This window comes from Haemaphysalis longicornis, unplaced genomic scaffold (assembly GCF_048455015.1).
Source record: "Haemaphysalis longicornis isolate Haplotype H1 unplaced genomic scaffold, Haemaphysalis longicornis Haplotype H1 scaffold_1, whole genome shotgun sequence".
Lineage (NCBI taxonomy): Eukaryota > Metazoa > Arthropoda > Arachnida > Ixodida > Ixodidae > Haemaphysalis > Haemaphysalis longicornis.
Genome location: NW_027526203.1, coordinates 277,828,220 through 277,841,662, shown reverse-complemented (window position 1 = coordinate 277,841,662; position 13,443 = coordinate 277,828,220). Strand labels below are relative to the sequence as shown.

General features: G+C 47.7%; 1 protein-coding gene and 1 pseudogene across 1 annotated transcript in view; one reads left to right on the top strand and one right to left on the bottom strand.

Annotated features, from left to right (window-relative positions):
• Positions 1–13,443, bottom strand: part of LOC144158983 (substance-K receptor-like) — a 481,277-nt gene that overhangs the window by 5,696 nt on the left and 462,138 nt on the right. The gene's annotated exons all lie outside the window — the stretch shown is intronic.
• LOC144146598 (uncharacterized) lies at positions 8,549–9,487 on the top strand (annotated as a pseudogene).

Here is a 13,443-nt window from a genome sequence, read left to right as displayed (position 1 = left end):
TACCTTATGATGATGGCACGAGCGTGTAGGGTGAGAAGAAGTTTGCTATCTTGACGATGGGCCTTTCTACTAGAAAGAGCTGAACGTTGATGCCTTGCAGTAGCAGCGTATTCCAAACAAAATGGTCGAATCTATGCCAAATGCAATTCCGAAGAAAGGAGCAATACTCCAGCAAAGAAACTCAATGACTGGTCCCGCACTGTTTTCCACGCAAGACTTCCAAAACAGGGCACACGGAAACGGTCAGAGTTGGAAGTTGCCTGCCGTGCCAGAATCCCATAATATTTTGTCCATACCGACCTTCGTTTGCGGAAAAGGCTAACATGAAAGAGCTAATCGTGGTTCTAAAACAAGCAGGAATAGTGGGACTCTACGTCAGGGTATGCAAGCGCCATCCTTGTGATGTGGAAGAGAACGGGAGAGACATGATTGTGTTCGGACGGATGTGCCTCCAATGACATAACGAAAAAAAATGGATGCCCGCTGACACTATTTGACGGCAAGCTGGATCGCATACGAGGAAATTGCGTCTTCACGAGCCCTAACGTTTGTCGGATTACTGCCAAATCACAATACCAGTAGGACTCGGCCACAAGACAACATTGTCACACCCCGATGATATATGGACATGTCAGAATGCCGTATTTTTTTGCCAACGCCCCAGTTGTATTTCAAAATTACGGTGCAATGCTGGAACTTTGCGATACACTGTTGAACTTGCATACACCAAAAACACCTTACTTTGAGCGACAGCAGTAGAAAAAGGAACCCCATCATCTGCGGATAATTGCGAAGGTACTCCTAACTGCAGCTACTTCTAACAGGCAAAAATCTTCACTTTAAAAATGCGCGTGACTAACGACAGCCTACTAGTTCCCAACGGATGCAGATGCGAAACGGCGATTATTCAATGAGGTCAAGAACAGTAGCTTGGTAAAAATTTTCTTATACGTTGTCAGGAGTTGGATCTTCTCGAGAATAGAGAACACCCTCCATGACGGCTTAGGTCACGTCACCTTTGACAGGACGATGGTGTATACTGGATTTAGTATATAAAGCGCTGCTAAAAAACATACACCGCCGCCTGCTCTGATGCCTGTTTCAAAAGGCGTTTTCCGAAAATAAGCCGGGCTAACTGAATATCATTGAAAAGGTTTTTTAAAAAAACAATCTCGCTTGACACATATCAATCACCTCGGGGCGTTCGTCAGAAGCAAGTCAGCAAACGTATATATCACCGTAGCCTCAGGCAGCTTCACGAAACTCGTTCTGTCACGGGCCGTTTATTTCAGCTGTACCTGTTTCACAGTTTGGGGTAGGCATCTTCGGCTCCCTGTCCACGCTGGTCACTTATCTAGGAACTTCATTCACAAGTGGAAAGTTGAAGACAAGGTGCGAAACATTCTGAATCCATGTGCACACGAGACACATTTAACAGAAGCCTAGAGCAAGCGGTCAAGTCGAGCGTTAAAACTGCATAACACCACCAGTTGCAAGCTTGACCAAATGCCAAAACACACCGTTGGCTCAGTTGCAGTGGGGGATCAACAACACGTGTCATCCCGCCACGAAAACAACACTTGCCGCACCATTGTTCTGTTTACGGCCACGCAACATCATGATGACAAAGATGCTATTGCTAAGGGGTTGTATAGTTCAATACAAGCTGGAGACAGAATCAACTTTATTGCGAAACCGCCGACTGCGAAAGGAACCCTTAGTGCTTATGGTTGCAGCGCATTACACCGGGGCAATGCGTAGGAAAGAAAGCCGCACCAGTTCAAAATGCGACAGAGAATCCCCAAGAATATTCTCAAGTGAGGAGACCGCGAAGACACTTCCCTTGGCTAGGATGACCGACGAGTCTTCTGGCGCTTCCGACTATGGCCTACAGCCTCCGCCTAGAACTCACTACAGCTACTTGTTGCAGAATAACTGTCCATGCTGCTGCAACGCTGCCTGACAACAATTAAAAATCAATTCAAACCAGGGAAGTTCATACAAACAAAGACATTCTGTTATTATGAACTTTTAAGATTTCAGTCAATTTTTCAGTGTTGTGTGTTTTCCCGACCAAACGAGATTCCGTCATGCTCGTTACAGCGACACTAACTGCACACAAAATGAAGGACAACCACGACTGCGGGCGATATTTCACATGTGCGCGATTTTCTATGTCCCCATGTCACAGCCAATGAGACTTCAGCCGGCGCAGAGTGTTTCTTTGCGGTCATTTTAACAGTAGAGCAGGTGTAGGATGAGCCTTTTCGTTCGTCGGCTGAATTTTCTGCGTCAGAAGGTGTTGGAAGATGTTCCAAGGCCCGCCGGCGGCACCGCACAAAAATTTTCCCAGACCCACCGCTAGAGGCCACAGTGGTCTTGCGCAGAGGCGGGTTCGTCTACCTCCCGCGAGGGAAGGGAGTCTCCAGCCGCTACGTTTAACTGCCGATTCGTTTGCGCGAACCGTAGAATTTTTGCGGCGACGGCGCTGCCGTTCCGTGCGCATGCATCAGGCTAGGCAGGACACAGCATTTGCCGGCGCAATCTTTCTTTGCAATCAAGAACACAGCGTAGAGTTCATTATTTGTTAAAAAGTCACAAAACTAGCATCGAAACGGCGTGATTGATGATAACGCGCTTGTGAACAATGGGACCCCCCTATGTGGTCCTTGGAAAGACTCGGTTTGCAGCTGCCCACAAAAAAAAAAAAAAAAAAAAAGGGGGGGGGGGGAGTTGACGTCATTCGAGGGCGAGCGCATACATCAGGTTCTGCCGCCAGAGAAGCGGAGCGCAAGTGGCAAGCCCGCCGAAACGACGAGGAACAATTCATACCCTCCCACATTAGCATGTGTAATGGCTTACAAAAGCTTCCCTGGGCATCCACTTGGGCAGGGCGGGAGGGCGGCCATTCTTTCTGCATGCACGCTATAAAACGCATCGTCGCCAAATGGAATTGAGCGTGCGCCGTGTGTTTTTTCTCATGTCCCTATTTTTCTGGTAGACACGCCGCTAAGGAACGCGTGGTAACCATACTGAATTGAGCGTGCGCGAGTGTTATCTCTTTTTTCAACGTTTAACACCCTCCAGCGGTGTGGGCGCTTTTTTGCAACCTCGACGAGTAAGGCTTCCTCACTGAAATATCGTAAATACTAGCGAGAACAGAGAGAACTGTTATAACAAAATCCGTGCTCAAGGCTCAACATAGAAGCCCAAAGACTTTGTTCTTATCAATCACGCTGAAGCAGAGAATAAATAAAAAAAATTGCGCAGCTTGCACTAGTGGGGCAAGGCTGGAGACACAGCAGAACTGGCGGCCCGTCTTTCTTGATCGGAGGCCCGACTGTTGTACCTCACGTGGGTTTCCGAACTTGCCGCTGAAAGTTCCCTATGACTGGTACGCCCGGATCGTTTTGTCCTCAGGCTTTCACATCTCTCCCAAAGTGGACGACGTTAGCACGCGCGAGAACCAGCTGCACTGACCGGCTTCGCGAACTCGGCGTATCTAGCGCGAGCTTTTCTATACTCTCGACTTCCGGCGCGAATGTGCATGAACTGGCAAGCAGAGCAGCGCGTGAGATATGAACCCCACGAACTTGGGGAGAGTGTTCCCGAAGGTGGAACTGGGCGACGGGAGGCGCACGCTCGCGTGCGTTCGGTTTTTTTCTTGGTATTTTTTTGCCAACGCCAGCGTACAAAGTCAAGCTTAAACAGCTCTGCTGTTAAAATATTAACAAAAGACCTTAAATGCTCACCAAAGTTCTCACAACATACTGCTACCACATTAGGGACCTGCCGGAAAAGCAACGAATGCAAAAGGATCGCTCCAGCACAGCACCCACAGAAAAAACCAAGTGGCGGAGAAAGGACGATCTGCCTTGGAATGAATCCGAGTGCGATAGCGACGCTGAACTGGACGAACGAGTATAAGCGTCCCCATCTTCTCTGTAAAGCCGAAGAAGACACCCCGTCAAGAGTAACAATGTAAAGAACACCGTTCAGAGAAAGGATGATATGAAAATTCGTGCCGTGCTCCACTTGAAACTCTCATGCCAGCAACTGAACTTGAAAACTTTGCTTATTTCAAATGACACTACATCTACCTTTGTAATGTGCTACCACGTAGTCAGCAGCAAATCTTCCCGAGCGTAGCGCGTTTCGGCGGCGACTGTTTACGTTTTTCACCATTCGACCCTCCGGACGCAACATCTGACGGTGGAAAGGTGTGGTTAAAGCATGCAGGGGCCTTCCTGTCGGTAACAAAAGCCGTCAGCCGTCACTTTGAAGTACGGGATACGGAAGTCCTGCTTCTTCCCATCTGTTCCAACAAAGGGCTGTTGTGTGCGAGAGGCCTCTTTTTAGGAGGATGGGTAGTTTCAACGTAGACGCGTACCGCTATTCGTGAGTTCGAAGCGAAGGCGGACATTAAAAGCTCGGCCGGTTCACAAAACTAGGAGGTGGTGGCGCTGGAAAATCGGTAGAGACTGACGACAGTACTGCGTCCGCACACGCCGAGTCGGCCTCCCCACAAGCTCAGGGAGCCGGCAAGAATCCTCTTGTTTTGAAAGTATTTCAGAATAGCTCTTTGAGGAGAGTTCCTAGGCTCTAAAGCTCGTAGTAATGGTTGAATAAGGTTGAATAATATAATAAGGTTGAAAAATATAAGGTTGAAGGAGAGGCATAAGATACTTTACCCTAAATGTCTAGGCCAGAGAGGAAGCAGTTTGACCAGTTGGTTGGGCCGCTATATCAGGATGTACTACGGCAAACCCACGTTAACTCCAGCATCACGGTACCCAGGCTTCTTGAATACAATAATCAATACAAAAAGCCGGTTGCCTTTCCTCGACAACTGCATGCAGGGTGAATAACACTAACGTCCTAAAGCAAGGAGGGTGCTTTCGGGATGGTCTCGGCGTGAAAATGACGTCAGCGGATAGTCACCACACGTCCCGCCTTCACTACCCAGTGACGCGGCTTCTGGGCCTTCACAAGACCAACCTCCACAGAAGAAGCGTGCTGTCGGCGAGGGGCAAGAGGACGCTGCTTCGGTGGCCGAAGAAGTCCAGGCTGCATTTACAATGGACGAGGCTGCATTTACAGTAGTAGAGCACAAAAAAGTGCGACTGGCAGGAATACCAGTGGCGCTTCAGCCAACGCAACCAGGATGCTTCCTTTGGAGGGTCAGTCCGAACCTTCGAGTCGCAGCATTCGTCACGTCAAAAAAAAAGTACTGACACATCGTCTGAACAAGGATGGGAGCCTCATCGTCACGGTTTCAAACCCTTGCTGCGGCCAATAGGCTATTAAAAGTCGCGGCAGTCGCTGGTATGGCCGACCGAGGTTTGGTTCCGCGCTGTTACTCAGCAACGTTTGGCAAGATTCATGGTGTGCCTCGAGAGTACACAGACAATGAACTGCTCGAGTATCAGGCCGTAGTATCTGCCAGGCGACAGGTGTCGTACGTCCACGATGAAAACGGTAGTCACAGAGTCGCGACGTAGCACAGCGATTCTGGAGTTTGCGAGTGACTCCCCCTTCCCCGAACCGGTATACCTTGGGTTTGGTGGCTACCCCATGGATGCAGTTATGGGTAGCTACCTCATGGGTGCTGCTACGCAGTACTTTAAGTGCCAGCGACATGGACACGTTGCCAAGCACTGCAATGGTCCTGTGTGCTGGGCCGCATTCTCATGAGGATTGCACATCAAGGTCACATACACGGTGTGCAAATTGTAATAGATCGCCTCCGGCATCGTACGGATCATGTCCACAAAAAAGCTGCTCCTCGCGTGAGTTATGAGCAAGTGCAAGGTAAACGCCCCGGACGACATGATTCACCCCCAAACCTGGAAATGGTGTTTAGGTCAACCAACACTCTTCGAAAATATCAGTCATTGAAACCAAGACGGCACTTAACTAGTCAAGCAACTCTCATCGAGCAGAACAGTCGTCGCAAATCAAGTCGACACATAACAAGCCACACATACTGTCTGTTCGGGAGAACCCTTAGTCGCTGTCGCTAGAAAACACGCAATCAAAGTCCACGATTCACTCTGAATATGCCAGTACCTCCCGGACCCTGCGAACACGGAACGACCATTGAACCCCGACGACAGTCAGCTCTCCTACTACTGACCTCGACAGGTTCTGATGCCTATGTTGTTTGCTGCTATCACGGCTATCTATCGTGCACATCCGTCTTCTGGAAGCCTCCCCAAAGTCGAAGCTGTCTTGGCATTGGAGCTGTTCGTGAACGCCTCGCTCTTAGCGAAGCCCTGTTCGTCTGGAGGCACGCCATAACAACGCAAACTGCAGGCCCTGGACTGTCACTTCACACCAATAACGGGAAGGAGACGACGACGACGAAGAAAGAGCGGCTGCTTAGCGTTCTTTCTACGCTGGTTGTTTTCGCCTGAACAAGTATTATTCAGTTGGTTGACAACATCCACGGATCTCTATCGACGCTGCAACATCTCTGAACCTCCACGGGCCGTCGGCAAGCAACAGGATGACCCCTCAGCGCCGTCCGCTGCTTTAGATCCACCTCACCGGTCGCTAGGCCTAGCTAACTAGTCGGTATACCACTGCGTGTTCGGCACCATGCGACCATGTTGCGCAAGTCGGAAAAGCTCGGAATAGCTCGATGCACGCATCTGGCGCCGCCGCTTACTGCTACAGATGCTGCTACAGACATGGCGCTAGACGACTCATCACCAATAGAGGTAACACCACCGCCACCGCTCCCAGTACCTCCGGCTGACCCATCCAGTTTACTGAAGCGCCTGTCGGACCAAACAGCACCCGCCGTCCCGACCATTGACACAACTGCGTCTGCATCCAAGCGGGTGTGTACGCCAGCCACAAACACGTCACTCCCACGACTGGGGGAACAAGCCACGTCACCGGCTGCCCCTCCACCCCATGGAGCGACCGGTGGTTCCCTGGGCGCCCCGGATAGGACTACGACCCCCTCGACGTACAAGGTGGCGATCAAGCCTCGGGAGTGCTTCAACATTCTTCTTTTTTAACGAATACATTGCAGAGGACGCTCGTCAGCTGCCTCGGAACGTCTGGATTGGCCGTCTACGCTTAGAACAATCGCACCAACTCAATATCAGTATGGGTGTCGTCTCTAGAGGCTGTCCAGCGATTGTGCTCCCTGGATTATATTGCTCTCACGCCTGAAAAGAAGCTTTATATTCAAGTGTACCTGCTATCAGGAAGTGAGATTAGGCGCTATGTCATTGCCGGTATGGACCCAGGAGAAAGTACAGAAGACCTCCGTTCTGGCATCTGGTGCGCCACCCACCAGGTGCTCCTTGTTCGGTACATGGGCTCCGGCCGTACGTGCCTTGTTACTCTACGAGGCCCGCTGGAGCCACCCGACCGTTTCTTGTACAACGGGTGCGTACTTCGCCCACGTTCATACAAAGCCGGAGTGGTGCACTGTTATCGATGCTTTTGTGAGGGTCACATGAGCAAGTCGTGCCCATTCCCTGCACCATAACCACTGGCTACCCATGCATCAGAACCACCAGCGACGCTGTAGGCTGCATCGCCAGAGAGCGGGTTTCCGTGTGGTCTCTGCTGCACAGATGACCTGGAAATCACGGACAAAAAAAGTCCCACTAAATTCAAAGGTATTCGTGCGAAGCGGCGGGCGTGGCGACGCCAGTCCGGTCCTAGCGGAATGCTTACCTTTAACCGGTTTGGTTTCTTGGAGGAGGATGGGGAGGACGCTATGAAGGAAGACAATATGGAGCCTTCGGAGAACTTTCAGTTCGTTACTGCAACATTATCCCGGCCGCAGTACCGCCACGTGCTCCGCCGCTCCCGCCGCGAGCGGAATGAGCAAAACCAAAGTGGGTGCAATCTCCTGATACGGACGAGCTGGTTGAGGTAGAACATCAGTTGACCCTCCAGCAAGCTGAGGTCACGAAGCTCACCCAACGCCGTGCTCGGCTACTTCGCCGCCCTCCACGTCAGCAGCCTCCACAGCAACAAGGTCATTACGATCAGACCCTTTTCTCGTCCTCGAGCCTGAACACTTCAAAGCCAGTCTTCACTGCACTCAACCACCAAGAACTTCAACACTTTGTGGTGGGGCAGCCACAGCACTTGGTGTCGGTTATAGGAGCCCAACTTCTCTAGGTCCCACTCTGTTAAGCCTGAACCACAATACTTAGTGTAGTGGAACTGTCGCGGGCTTACAACGAAAGTTGGAGAGCTTTGGCAACGTCTTTGTTCAGGCAAACTTCGTGCTTGGGCTTTCCTGTTACAAAAGGCAAATTCTCTGCCTCGGCTTCCAAATTTCACCCCTTACGCTAATCCATCCATACCTGATCGGCGCTGTGGCTCCACCACATCTCCGCCAGGCAAAGCCGCCATTTATGTAATGACGTCTTATCCACAAACTCCGATCCCTTAACACACGTGGTGCACGGCATGGGAAGAAGTTGTTGCAGTTATTGTGAAACTGCCCCGGTGCACTGTAATTCTTGTGCCGTGTTATGTACCCCACCCCACCCCACCCCACCTCAAGTGAACGATGTTCAACCGGAACATCTTTTTCTTGGCGCAGGTTAGTCGCTTGCCTGAGGCCAAACCTTTTCGAAGTAACGATGTTTGTCGTTTGCTGCTGCCATGCCCCATTGGTGTGAAACGAGCGTTGTCTTCTTTAAGTTTCCGCGCATTTGTTAATCTTCTTTTGAGATGCAGTGACGTCGAGCAGAACCCAGGGCCGGACGGTGTGAGCTCGGAAAATGAAGGCCAGCTTCATTCTACTCTCACTGACCGTGAACTGATTCTTAACGTACTTAATAGCCAAAAAGAAATAATGAAACAGATGAACAGTTTTGGTGATGCGCAGAAAGCCTTAACCGACTCTTTCGCGCAGTTCAACGATAGACTGGATTCATTAGAAGCTTCCGTGGCTCGCCTTGCCGGTTTCGGTGAAAAAAATTCAGTCACTCGAATCAACTATCACGAAGGTTCAAGATGACGTTACCTTCGTGTTAGATAAAATTGACGATCTCGAAAATCGCAGCCGGCGAAATAACAGCATTATTCACGGCTTAAAGGAAGAACAGAACGAATCTCTGGAATCCTTGCACGAGAACGTGGTTAACACATTTTTTAAGGAAACCTTAAAAATTAGTGTTTCAGGAGTAGAAAGATGCCACCGGTTAGGAGTTAAAAAACAGAACAAAATTCGCCCCATAATATTGAAGCTTGTCGATTTTTGCGAAAAACTCTTAATATTTAAGAACTGCCCTAAACTAAACAACATAGACATGTATATTAGAGAAGTCTTCTCCCTGAATGTTCGTGAAGTCAGAAAAAAACTTTGGGAAAGCACAAGTGAAAACCGCAAGCGGAAAGAGGACGTAAAGCGGGTTTTTGATAAGGTGTCTGGGAATGGAACTATGTATGTCTGGGACAAAAAAAAAATGATAAGGTGCCTTTTCGAAAACGATCAGCCATATGACAACCTTCCCCATCCCCTTATATAAAGCTACTAAATGTTAACTGCCGTAGCATTGTAAACAAGACACTTGACCTAGAACATCTGATATCGATACATGATCCGGACATTGTTGCACTGACAGAGACCTGGCTTCACCAGGGAATCCACGATAGCGAATTTTTTCCCCCAGATTATCGTGTTTATCGCAAAGATGTTTATCGTGTTTATCGCAAAGGGGAGGCGGTGTGGCGTTACTCTTTAAAAATAACATACAAATTGCTAGAATGGCCGACCCCGTTGGTGTTGAGGCCTTATTTTGTAAGATGTGTCGCGACGGAAAGTGCCTGGTCATTGGTGTTGTTTACAGACTCCCTGGTACCAGAATTGATGCTTTGCAGAATTCAAAGGAATACATTGGTCTCCAGATAGCGAAAGACACGAAACTTGTGCTCTGTGGTGACTTCAACCTGCCTGGTATTGAATGGCCCACCTTCTCTTCTGGTACTCATGATACTTTCAACAACGAGGAGTTGATTGATATTTCATTTCGATTTGATTTGGTTCCACTAGTTCATGAGTATACACGTATTCACGGAGAGAGCAAATCAATACTGGACCTTGTTTTTGTTCGGTCCAATATTGACGGTGACCATGAGTGTGAGGTACTGGATGGTCTCTGAGGTCATAAGTGTGTCTTAGCTCAATTTCGTTTCTCTCTTCCAAAGACAAAGTCGAAAACGACTCGTGTACCAATTTTTTCTGCTGCTAACGATGTTTGTATACTAGACAGATTGGAGTCTGTGTAGGATCGCTTTTTAAGTACTTCTACGGACACTATGTGCGACGCTAACTCTCTCTGGGTGAAATTTAAGAACACAGTACACGCATGCATTGACCTCTATGTTCCCTTCCGGTATCGACCAGAAAATCCCTCGAATCCATGGATCACCCGAGACATCATTCATTAAAAAAGGAAAATCAATCGCCTGAACAAACGGTTCAAAATAAATCGTAATACGAAGCTAAAGGAAGAAATTTCCCAGCTCTCTCGTAAACTAAAAGACCTAATGCAAACAGAGCGGCGTACATTCTACACTGTGCGCTTGAGTAGCATGATTAAAGAATCGCCCTCCAAATTTTGGCGAAGTATAACCCCTAAACACTCGGAAACTAGCACTTTCGTAATAGATAGCATATGTACCTCGGATTCTACAGAAATCTCGAATTCATTCAACGAAAATTTCAAGTCCGTATTTACAGTTGACGACGGAACTACCCCGTCTTTCGATAAATATAGAATGCTGCCATCTCTTGAGGATGTTATAATTACCGAACCCGGTATACTTAATCTACTCCTTAACTTAGATAAAAAAAATCTCCTGGACCTGATGATATACCCAATGCTTTTCTAAAAAGATACGCGGAGTGGTGCGCCAAATTCCTTGTTATTATTTTTAATTTGTCTCCTTCAACTGGAGTCCTGCCGGAAGATTGGAAAGTGTCCAAAATTAAGCCCCTATTTAAACAAGGGGATAAACAGTCAGTTACGAATTACCGTCCTATAGCTTTAACCAGCACTTGATGTAAATTATTAGAACATGTCATTCACAAACACATATCTACTTTCTTAACAACGCAATCGATTCTCTCTTCAGCACAACATGGTTTTAGGCGCGGCTTTTCCACTGTGACCCAACTTGTCGAAACCGTACATGACTTCACCGTGACTATCAATGACCGTAAACAAACAGATGTAATATTTATAGATTTCGCGAAAGCGTTCGACAAGATATCTCTTGTAAAACTAATGATAAAACTACGTGCCATTCTTAAAAATTATAAATTTTGCAGTTGGATTCAATCATACCTTACTTCACGTTACCAATATGTCATCTTCAGCGACACTCCTTCTAAAATAGTACCTATCACTTCGGGTGTACCCCAGGGTTCGGTTCTGGGTCCGTTGTTATTTCTTCTTTATGTTAACGACATTGTTGGCGAGCATGACATGAAAATTAGGTTGTACGCTGATTATTGTCTGATTTATTCTACTGTAGACTCTTTGGATGACCAGATTAACCTTAATTTGAAGCTGAACGATGTTATTCAGTGGTGCAACACATGGCAGATGTCTGTTAATTATAAAAAAAGTGCTGTTATGTCAATCACAAACAAGAAGCAACCCCTTCTTTTTAATTGCACAGTCGATAATAACGTCCTAACGCGGGTAACTGAGTATAAATACCTTGGTTTACATATATGTAACAACTTGCACTGGGATAAACACATTACAAACGTTGCTAATCAATCAATGTATAAACTTCACTACTTGAAAAGGTCTCTCAGGAATGCTCCAACAAGCATAAAATTACTAGCCTATAAAAGCATCGTGTTACCCATTCTCGATTATGGAAATGTAATTTGGGACCCTTTCACCACGGTTATCTAAATTAAATCGTGTACAAAATAAAGCAGTCCGTTTTATTTTTAATTGTTATAGCCGCGCTTCAGTTTCGGAACTGACAGCCAAGGCTGGTTTATTGAACATTGCGGACAGAAATAAATTATGCCGCCTACGCTTTCTTTTTAAAATTGTGAAGAACCTTCTCAAAAGCGATACTCATCAATACTTAACGTATTTTTCTTCAGGTCATTCATCCCGCCACCGTCACTCGCTGAACTTAACTCCATTCCAGCCGAAAAACAATGTCTTTAAGTATTCTTTTTTTCCAAGAACAGTTAATGAATGGAATAACCTTGAAAGTCATGTTGTCGAACAAACTGATATTAACAAATTTGAAAGCCTACTTGACTTTTAAACGTTTCTTTCTTGTTGTTCACTTGATATGTGCGTAAAGTGTTCTGGTTCTCGGTGTATATTGCGTTCGCGGGGCATTGATGTGTGCTCTTCTTTTTGCAGTGTGTGTCGTTTCAATGCGTGTATCGGTTTTTTCTTCCCTCTTTTGTGCCCTTCACCAGATCTTATCCACCCGCCACTGTGAATTGGCATTCAGTTCAATGTTGTTTTTTTTTTTTTTGCTGATGTTATGCGTTCTTTTTGTCTGTTTTATTGTGAAATGTATCACAGTCTTCTTTCCACCCTGCTACGACCCCTTAACTGGGGTCAGCAGTATTGTAAATAAATAAAATAAAAATAAATAATCGCGGGCGTGTATTACTGGACCACTTTAGTGATGCTAACTTTACGCTACTTAATGTCATTTCGTGCCCTACGCACCGATGTATTCTTTCTCGGATGCCACCGCACTCACCTGACTTAATATGGTGGCTCGGGGGTGATACGTTATCATGGCAGCGAGAGGCAGACTGCTGGAGCAGTGACCATCTTGGCATTACCCCGAGGTCGACGCGTCGCCTTCTGCGAAGCTTCACGGTGGTGATTTGGGATGACTTTCGGGGTAAAATCCACACAAACCTCACGGCGCTCAGCCCAGAATCCATCGCTATTATAGGCATGCTTTGAATGACGCGCGCTCAGCCCAGAATCCATCGCTATTATAGGCATGCTCTGAATGACGCCTCTCAGAAAACTTGGGTAGAGGAGCCCCGACCAAAGCCTGACCTTCGACTTTTGCAGCTGCCTAATGAGACCTCTCGTCTGTAACGGCCCGAATACGCTTCCAACTTGTGACAGCGGCTGCCAGACGACATGAGAAACACCTGTCAAGGCAGCGATGGCTTAGCTGCTGTGAGTCGCTCCGCTCATTGTACACCACAGCGTCCACCTGGCGCACATTTCAAGCGATGGAAACTGGTGGACGTACTCCAGACGCGGGAGCCAGGGCATGTTTGGCATCGGGCAAAAATCGTGACCAATTTGCCACCGATGTTGCCCCTGCCTTGTACCCTGCCTATGACCTCCTTCCAGCCAGTAGCCCGTGCCCGATTCCTCTCTCCCACCAGGTTGGTTCACCGCCTTTGACGACCCGGCTCATGAAATTCAATCAGCTTTCACC